Raw genomic sequence first — 11,025 nt, forward strand, 5'->3', positions numbered from 1 at the left:
TTTGATTTCTCACAGATTTGGAGCATGCAATGAATCTATGTGAAGCATATGAATTTGACAATATTCTTCCATTTTTACTTCTAGATGGTATAATGGGTATATTCACTTCTCCTTGGAGATTTTTTAAAATTTTGGCAAAGTGCACATGTGCTCACAGAGAGAGATAACTGAAAGGGGGAGAGAGAGAGAGAGAGAGGTGAGAGAGAGAGAGAGAGGAAAGAGAGAGAGAGAAAGATAGAGGAAAAGCTTGAATGTACTCTCTATGGTCGCACTGCAATTCCTTCTCCTCCATCTCTCCCTCCATTTGGGATTTGGGGCATACATGCACATGCCCCTGGTGTGTTTCTCAAGCTGCAGGTTTAGTATGCAAGCCACACTGGTCAGTCATGTGGGATCCAGCTGGCCTTAACATTTAAAAATTATTTTTAAATTTTTTTTGAGAAGTTTTTGCTATAGGGCATGTGCGCTCACGAGAAAGAGAAAGACAGAGAGACAGAAAACAAGAAATCACCCCCCAGGGGGGATGGCCACACCACAATCCTTTCCCTTCCATTCTCCTCTCGGGATCTTGGGCACGCACGCACACGTGCCTGGCTAAGTTTAAGCAACCAGGTCCGGGGCTCAAACTGCGGTCACCTACATGGGAATCCAGCATCATAGCCATTCCGCCATCTGCTGATCCCAAAATTATTTGTAATTTTTAACTCAAAATTTATTAAATTAATTATTTCTTTGTTAATTTTCTCAGTTGACCCCAGCATGATCTCTTCTGATTCCCAGGTGTCTCCTAGAAGCACACAGTCCCGTGTCAGTTAAGGTTAAACTTCCAGGAACAGTGCTGGAAGGGAAGTCATTTATTTATTTAAATATCCTTTAAGTCATTCATTATTTTCTTTTTATCCTTATGGCTTTTGTGATATAATGTGTCATAGTCCCTCTATATTTACTTGCCGCTGTTTCTTTTGATCGCTAATCATGTTTATTATCTCACGAATAGATAATTTCAATACTTTCCTAATCTGTCTCTTTGCCTCAAGTTTCTATTAAACTCTCTCCACTTCACACAGTTGCCAACATGTATTTTATCTGACTTACTATTCTGCTTTAAAAATGTTTTGTTCTTCTTTGCCTGGGGCAGATATTCAGACTTAACTTAGATATCATACCTAGATCATGAAACACACTTCTGAATAACAGACAGGACTTATCAGAGGGAGAATAACCAAGAGGACTAAAATCTCTATAGTTTCTATCCACTAAGATAAGATGTTAAATTATCTAGTTGTCACTTCACTAATTTCAGTTAGAAATCCAAGAAAAAATGGTTGTAAAAGTAAAGAACTTTTGGAAAGAGAAGCAGAACAAAATGGAAAAACAAAACCAGTGAAATACTTCATTTTTGCTATTACAAAAGTAAAGGTTATCGGGACCAGCAGTTAGCGTAATGACTATGTCGTTGGACGCCCATGTAGTCGATCATGGTTCAAGTCCCGAACCCAGTGGCTGGTGGCTTAAACTCATGCCAGGCACGTGTCTATGTGTGTCCAAGATCCCGAGAGGAAAATGGAGAAGGGATTGTGTCATTGCCATCCCCCCTGGGGGGTGATTTCTCACTGTCTCTCTGTCTGTCTCTGTCTTTCTGGCGAGTGCACATGCCCTATAGCAAAACCATTTCCAAAAAAAAAAAAATGTAAAGGTTATCAAATGGGGAAGGACAGAATTAGAGAGTGAGGATGTCTCACTGTGTCTTCCCCTCATACCCCCCACTCAGGACTCGCCCCTTCATCCACGACGGAGGACTACCGTCAACATCCACATTTATGTAAAGTACCGGCCAAAGGTGAGTCTCTCTGATTGCTACTGCAATTTTGCCGTAATGTTTTCACTATTTTAACTCTTGCTTTGGGAAGGTCATTAAAGAACATCTAGAACTGGGACCAGCAGTTAGCATAATGGCTATGTCGCTGGACTCTCACTTAGCCAACCGTGGTTCATGTCCTGGACCCGGCGGCTTAACTCACGCCGGGCGCATGAGCGTGCGTGCCCAAGATCGTGAGAGGAGAATGGAGGAGAAGAGATTGCAGCGTGGCCATCCCCCCTGGGGGGTGATTTCTCGCTTTCTCTCTCTCTGTCTTTCTCTGTCTTCCTGGCAAGAGCATGTCCTATAGCAAAAACCTCTCCAAAAAAAAAAAAGAATACTTCAAATAAGCAATGTCAAAAAGAAGGAATTTTAGTTTTGCATGAAAAAGTTAATTTTTGTAAATATATATTTAATTTTTAAATATACATATGCATATATATTTAGTAATTCATTTATTTATTTTATAAGCAAGGAAGATAGAAAAAAAGAGAGTGAGACAGCATCAACAGTGTCATGACACCATAGTCTACCTCTAGCTTCTCCCAGGTCTGGATTATGGGCATGGGTGTGCACAGTGTATCGGGGAAAGTCTTGGGACATGTATCCAGAATCTTCCCTATAGGTCAGCCTTTTAGACTGTGGTATTTCACCAGGCCACCATCTTCTCACCTCATTAAAATGTTAATTTAAGTCTTCTATCTCACAATACCTCTACATATTCCAGGCTCATTGTTTCTCAGCTGAATTGTATGACATTATAATATTCATAAGAAATTGTGTAGCTCCAAGTTTAAGTTGAACCGTTTATTCTGTGTCTCAACATTGCTGCCTGGAAGAGACCTTAAGATATCCAAGAGTGATACAAACAGAAGATTTTTTTTCCAAGATATTTTCATCTGGAGTAGGGATTGGAATAGCTGTGTCAGTTGGCTACACACTTGCAACTTCTTGCTCTACTACTTTCCAAAAATGTTGAACCTCCTCAGAGTATAGTAGGGTAATAGAGACAGAACAGGAAGCAAAACCAAGCAAACTTCTAACTTTTTTTTTTTTTTAAAGAAATTTTTGCCATAGGGCATGTGCACTGCCAAAGAGAGAGAAACAGAAACAGAAACAGTGAGAGCAAAAAATGAGAAATCACCCACCAGGGGGAATGGCTAGGCCTCAGTCTCTTTTCTTCTGTTCCCTTCCTGGGATTTTGGGCACTCACACACATGATTTTTCAAGCCACCATATCTGGGACACAAACTACAGTCGGCCATGTGGGAGTCCAACAATGTAACCACTACGCCATCTGCTGACCCCAGACTTCTAACTTTTTGCAAAGAGCTTATCCAATAGAAAAAAACTTTTCTATCTTTTCAGCTATTGTTTAAAGTGGAAAAGCTCTGTAGCATGTCCTAAAATCATTACAAGATTATCTCCACCATGAAGTCTTACTAAGAAACCTTCTGTCCAGAAGTAATTATCACCAATATAGCTCTATACTACTCTATATACTTCTATTATCACATTGAAGCATTGTTTTATAATATCTGTGCAAATACCTAGGCACCTACCTTCAATGGTTTTGCATCTCATTGTGATTAAAACTTTTAAGTCCCTAATACAGATGTCAAGGTTCTGCCTGCCCTGGCTCTCTTCTATCCCTCTGACCTCATTCCTCTCTTTCTTCCTCAAGGCCATGCTTCTGCAGTCATTTTTATCCCATTATTCTTACTTTTAATTCTACTCCAGGACTTTGCATTACTGGTCCCTTCAAATGATCATCTTTTCCTTTGGATATGTGATTGGTTTATTCCTTTGTGTCCCTCTTTAAATTGCCTTAGTAGAGAAATCCTTTCTCACCACCTGAAATGGGTCCATCCTAACTACATCACTTCCTCTATTTTCACCCCTTTTAGTTTCCTTATCTCTACTAATGTATAAAATAAATTTGTTCTTGATGTTCATCTGTGGCAGCAATAAAATTATACCTCGTGAGGAAAGGGAAATTATTTTTAGAGAGACATTAGGTTTTGTGCACATGCCACAGAGACAGAGAGAAGAGAGACATGAAGTGAGAAATCACCCCCAGGGAGTTGGCAACACTACAATCCCTTCTCCTTCATTTTCCTCTCAGGATTTTGTGCATGGATGCAAATGTGCCAAGCATGGGTTTCAAACAGCTGGGTCCAGGACTCAAAGTACAGTTGGCCATGTGGGTCAGCCATGTGGAATACAGCAACCTAACCATTATGCCATTTTTTTTTTGGTCCCAATGTAATATTTAAAGAAAGTTTTTTTTTGATAATCATAGATTTGCATGCCATTATAAAAAATAATATCAAGAAATCTTATAAAACTTCTATCAATTTTCCCCAATGACAACTTCTTGCAAAACTGTAGAAAAATATATCCATCAAGATATTGACATTGATTTAGTCAAGATACAGAACATTTCTATCATACATAGAGAAGGGGATTTTTTTTATTTTTTAACTGCCATCATTCACTACGCAGGACATTTTTCAGAGCACAGTAAGTACTCAGCAAATAGTTGCTGAATAATAAATCAATTGCAGTCTCTTCTTGCCATCTATAGGGTCCATACAAATAAGAACTATAACACACGTTCTTAGTGAGTGTGTGGGCTACCATCATCCACAGTGTGAACATATACTGAGTGTTTAATAATGTTTGTTGAAAGAATAAGGTCATTTTTTAAGTGGTGAAATAAATATTATTTTATTATAAAAAGCTTAAATATACTATACATATGCTACAGATGAAAAAGACTCAAACTAATGAATATAAAGAACAATCTAGCTGGCAGTTTCTATTTTCAGTATTCTGGACTTTTCTTCCCAATCTTAGTCTCCCAAGCCCCATGAACTTAGCAGGCTCAAATTTCAATTTTTGGCTTCTGATCCCTATGAGATTGTAAGACATCCTGTTTTGTCTCTGCTTCTTTGTGGTTGGCTTCTGCAGCTTATCTGTATTTTGTCCTATGCCACCTAAGAAAATAGGGCTGAAGGACTTTGAATTTTACCTATATTTTCTAGTTTTTTTTTTTTTCAAGAAGAGCATTGGTGCAAGTTATTTCTTCATAACCAGAAATTGAATGTAGATATTATTTCATCTTTAAATTAAGCAAGGTGAATTGTAGCATGAGATCAGTTATAGGTTCTTTCAGAATGGAGTAATTGTCATAATTATGACAATAAAACTGTTCAAAGGAAAACATGGTTGATAATACATCATAAGAGTTTTGTAATTAAAGATCATTTGAAAATAAAATTTTAAATTCTATGCATTTTTAACACAATTAATTATCTTTCTGTCTTGCGAATTTTCAGGTCATGATGCTACAGTGAACATGAGAGGGCAGATTAGTGGAATATTATGAGTCTGTGCCTAAACAAATTTAAATAGAAGTGCTAAATGTACTGGAATGTGCAAAAATAAGCACCTAACAAATCTTGACTATCAGACTAAAACATTATATTATTAAAAAATTATAATATAATGAAAATGGTTGGTATAACTCCTCTAGTTAGAAACTGCAAAGCATTTAGTGTGACATTAGACAACAAATGAATATGAAATATGACGAAGAGAGTAAATTACTAAAGATGGAAGTTTACTGATATATTCTCTAGTTTGTACATGCACAAAATAGTAATCTGTCATAACTTGGAATCATTGCAATTTGAATAAACCAGTAAAATGTCAGTTTTAGTATTTTGAAAAAATTTTTATCTATGTATGCATTCACTCAGCCAGTATTTAATGAAGACAGACAGAGAATAGAGCTTCAGTAAAGAAATAATTGCTTCTGTACAAGCTAAGAGCCTAGTGAATGAAACATAAATTAATTAAATAATCAGATACTATATATTTATAATTGACAATTATGATACCTGTTAGAATGAGAGGAAATTTTATTGTGTGAAAATAATGAACGGTGTTATCATCTATCCAACAGCCATCATCCCTTCTTTATTTTTACTGTACTCATTCTTCTAAATGGCTAAATTATTTTGCCATAGGCCTCCTTTTTTTCTACTGAGATCGTCTTGGGTAAGGGTGTGAAGCTTGGGGTTCCAGCATGTATCTTTTTTTTTTTTTTTGAGAGGTTTTTGCTATAGGGTGCATGCGCTCGCCAGACAGACAGAGAGAGACATAGAGACAGAAAGCGAGAAATCACCCCCCAGAGGGTATGGTCATGCCGCAATCCCTTCTCCTCTATTCTCCTCTCGGGATCTTGGGCACGCACGCACAAGCCCCCGGCGTGAGTTTTAAGCCACCAGGTCCAGGACGCGAACTGCGGTCGACTACGTGAGAGTCCAGCGACATAGCCATTACGCTAACTGCTGGTTCCCCCAGCATGTATCTTGACAAGGTGAGGAAAACACTGAGGATGGCAGTAAGATACTTTATATCTTGATACTGTTGAGCCACAGTTAAACCATTGGATTAACCTTCTATGTGAAGTTGATAACACTAACACAATTACTTGGGTAATACTCTGTTATTTAAAGCTAAACATACTCCATTGAGAGTATAAAAAAGTAAAGTATCACAAAATTAGATTTTGTTTTCCAGAGCTATTCTTCTGCTTTATAATACTAGGTAAGATTTATTAACTGCTTAAACATGCCAGAATCACATATATTATTTCTAATTCTTACACAATTAGAAGAAATAGATATTACTCTTTTACCTACAATAGATAATGAAAGTAGGATATAAAGAAACTGGGAAGATTTTTCAAGTTATACGGCTAGCAAATGGTGGCATCAGTATTCCAACCCATTTTTAGTAACTCCAAAACTCAGGGTTATTCTTAAAAGTCATGATAAAAATTGCCTACGTTAATTTAATTGAACTTTTATAATTATAAAACTAGGAGACTCGATTATTTATCATTGTTTTACCCATAGAATCACAAACAAGTAGAGTCTCAGACTATAGCATCATAGAGATAGCTATTATTGTCATATTGGCTTTTAGAATAGTGTACCTCTCAAATAAACTTAGATAAATTCAGATATAATGGTTCAGTAAATGCTATGAAATCAGGAGTTGGGTAAACAATGGTTCCAAATAGACTCTGATATTTAGAATGTTTTCCATCAGACAAATAGAAGTCACCATAAATTTATATGCTCTCTAAAAAGTAATAGTAATATTCATAATACAAAACTCATAGTCATTTATGTATATAGCTATAGATGCACACACATATTCTCTACTAGCTGCAACTCAATTACTTCCACATAATTACTCAAATTTTATGAAATGATATTATCTAATCCTTTTAAATGGATATTTAGTTTGAAAGAGCTATATGAATATTAAAAATAAGGGCTTTTGAATTAAGGTTAACAATATTGCTGTCTGCAGTACGTTAGAGTAAATTTTACTTTTCAACACTTCTATCATCACCATAGAAATTTAGAGTATTCCTTAAAAGGTTTTAAATATAAATTTTAATGAAATTCTGATTTCTCTGCCTCGCTAATGCAACCTGTTAAAGCCAATAAAGCAGTTTAGAACTGTTTAGAAGTAAGTGAACTCAAGGGAACATTATTTTCCAGGGAAATGATAATGGGATACAGAGCCTTTCATTTCTGGGTCACTAGTTTGAAAGTAGCTCAGGTTGTAAGTGATGGAAAGTCATTACTGTTCAATGGCCTATGAGAAATTAGTTGGTGGTTTCGGCCCAGTTCCTAGAGAATAGGTGTTCACATTCCAATTGGCATTAATTGACATGCATGTTGACAGTTTTATTATGAGGACCAGGGACTATAAGTATTGAAAATCTGATTTTTGGACTACATGACAAATAATAGTCCACAAAGCTTGGAGAAGGTATGTTTACAAGAATGTAACCATGAAAAGAGTTTTAAATTGTTTCACTTCAAGATTCTGTTTGAAAGTTTCTTTTCAGTGCTCAGAATTTTTAAATAGCGGAGGCATATTTATAACATAGATCTGATATAGCTCTAATATTGTTCCAGATTTCCCAATACTATTTCCTAAATCAATAATTATTGGAAACATTTATTAGCAAAATCAGTAATTGTTACTTAGAGCACATCAAAAACTAGTTAACAGTTTCCTTAGACCAATTAAATGATAGCTTCCTAGATAGGTCCAGTAATCAGTATTATTCACTTTTCTAGTCAATCATGATATACTAACTTTAGAAGTGAAGTATAATATACTTTATGGAGTTTCAGCAAAAGTTCTTGATTCAAAGAGTACTAAAATATGACTTTTTAGTATGGGGAAGTTTACAGCTATCTATATATGATGTCTCTTCATTACTTGTCTGGTGTATTGGCAGGGTATAGACATAATTTAATTAGAATCTGAGACATTCCTTTAAGGAAGCAAATATGTATTAGACATAAGCCATGGTTAATCATTGTTCTATATGCTTAAATTCTAATAGAGGGTGTGTACAATTGCCAGAGATAGAGAGACAAAGAGCCAGAGACAAAGATAGAGAGATGGAGAATGCACTCCTAATGAAGTGAGGTCATGCTGCAATCTCTTCTTCTCTACTTCTCTATCCTTTCAGATGTGAGGCACATATGCAACCACACATAGTGTGTTTTTCAAACCACTGGGGCCAGCATTTTCACAACAGTTGGTCATATAAGGCAGGGGTCCCTTAAGCACTAGATCAAAAGGTGACTCAAGACATAATTCTTTAAATGGTGATCTCGTCTCCCTCCATCTCTCTTTCTCTACCTCTCTTTCTCTCTCTCTCTCTCTCTTTTTCTCTCACACACACAAACACACACCCTAATTAGGAAATAAGTCATATGGCAATCATTTTTTCATTATCTATTATTTTGTTATTTTCCAGGATCTTCAGGCTTCATCAATATAGTATCTTACTTAATATTGATAAAATGTATAAAGATTTTCATTTTTGTTTTCTTTTTTTCTAGGTGAAAGAACACCTTGGAGAAGTAAATTTGCTTGTCTATGTTCTAAAGGCTATGTGATCAAGTCAGGTTTCACATTCTATATTTTCTTACTTCCACAGGTACGGTGATTCCACAGTAGTAATGATGGAACCTCAAAATACAATTTAGGAGTTTATAAACAAGTAATTCTGACTCTTTTAGATATCTTGTATGTAAATGGAAAACTTGAACTACCTTCATTCCCAAATTCCTCTAGTTCAACAGTCATAAGGTTTTAACAATATTTTCATTGGATCATAAAGGAAAAAAATTAGAATCATTAAAGATGTTGTATCCATGTGCATCTTAATGGCAGGTCTTACACACAGTGCAAACAGAAAAAAATAGAAATTTATTTGAATGTTAGGAAACTTTGATTAGTAATTACTTAGTACAAAGCAAGTTTTATGTAAAAAATAAGTCAAGAATTAAAATGGGCAAGTATTTGTTACTAGGAGTAGAAATCTGTGAGCAAAATCCTGATCAGTAAGTGAAAAAACTAAATGAAGAACATTAAGAAATCTGGCCCTATGTAAGTGTGGAAACAAGTTTTACCACATATGAAATCCAAAATCATTCTTGAATGAGATTTTTACTGCCACTTCCCCTTTAGAAGGCTCTGGGCTTGGAGTCTCAGTATTTAACATAGTTTATTTTTTCTCTCACATTAAACTGAGGGAAAAAAAAAAAAACTACACTGTTAGTTACACACTTAGGGATGGCATGGAATCATGAATGTGATAGAAACTGGATTGGACCTCAAAGGATTACAGAGTACAGTAAGGAATATGAAATAATTTTTCTGCAGTTTTCTGAACTTTCTATTCTGATACCAGGATTGTTGAAGTTCTAGGTGAAAAATGTCTTTGCTGTCTTTCTTCAGTAAATTGTGCTGAGTTAAACCAATGAAAGGGAAAGAAAAGAAATGAACTGTTAAAAATAAGCCACATAGACCTAATGGAAAAATCTCACATGTCTGATCTAATTAAACCAAACTATAGGCTGTTTACAATGGAAACCTCTGATAGATCATTTTTTTAAAAGGGTAGAAAATCTTAAAATTTTACTGATTCCGTCCACTTCAATTTATTCATTTGTGTTTAAGTAAATACCAAAATGATACTGAACTTAACTGAAATGTTTAAACTCTTCTGCTAAAATTGTCTACAGATTCCATGACACGTTTCTCTGAAAACGATAGAAACTGGTAGAAAATTTTTATCCATTGAGGACAGGTTTGATTTGGGGAAACAGTAAGATCCAGTTTAGCCACAAATATGGTAAATTAGGTGAAAGATTCCAGGGGGAAAATACTGTTTTTGATCAAACTGAAGTGTGACTAACAGATAATATGAGTGATTTGTGTGTCTGTGACTGATAAACTAGAACCAAGGGTAATTCCAAAGGGAGGAGAGTGAAAAAAATGTAAGTACCGTTAGGATACCTGAACAGTGTATAAAATCCTCTTGAAATGACTATTTTGGAGGAAAAGACAATCCTTACTTTATTTTTACATTTTTTTTAGAAAGTTTAATTTTCTGGCAGTTATATTAAAGTATAGAAAGCATATATAACAAAACTTAGACATACTAAAATTCATGTTAATTATCTGCCACAAATAAGGTCTAAAAAGTCCTTTTACTTTTATAGTTGTGGAGTAAAAAATATTATAATTTAACAGTAGGAAAAAATAAAACAGACAAGATCTTCAAAATTCTGGACTATTTGTCTTGTTCAGAAACCTAAGCAGTATGATACCATGTTTCACTGAACAATTTTAATTTTCATACCATTAGTAATATATAGGATTTCCACATGCAATATTTAAGGAATTAAGGGAAATACTGCTTTACTTGATTCTCTCAAATAAATAAAAATTATTTTCTTTGTAATTTGGAGGTAATCTAGTATTTTAATTTACTACAGTCTCAGAATACTATCTGCATTTGATTGAACAATCCAAGCAAAACTATTTCTAAAAGATTTTTAGAATAAATTCTAAACACAAAATTTTATGAGATTCTGTGAATATGTAAGTTGAGTAACAGCCATAAGATCAGGATAGAGAACATTTTCATTTCTCTAAAAAGTTCCCCCATTTTTCATTTTAGTCAATCCACTCCTCCCATCCACATTTCCAAATACATGATAACCACTGATGCGCTTTCTGGGATGTTAGTTATGCCTTTTGTAGACTTT

The 11,025-nt window shown here is 35.1% G+C and overlaps 1 pseudogene; it reads left to right on the plus strand.

Annotated features, from left to right (window-relative positions):
• Positions 1-8,865, plus strand: part of LOC102501754 (shugoshin 1-like) — a 91,288-nt pseudogene extending 82,423 nt beyond the window's left edge.
• Positions 8,866-11,025: the final 2,160 nt, after the last annotated feature.

Source organism: Tupaia chinensis, unplaced genomic scaffold (assembly GCF_000334495.1).
Source record: "Tupaia chinensis unplaced genomic scaffold, TupChi_1.0 Scaffold000093_1, whole genome shotgun sequence".
NCBI lineage: Eukaryota > Metazoa > Chordata > Mammalia > Scandentia > Tupaiidae > Tupaia > Tupaia belangeri.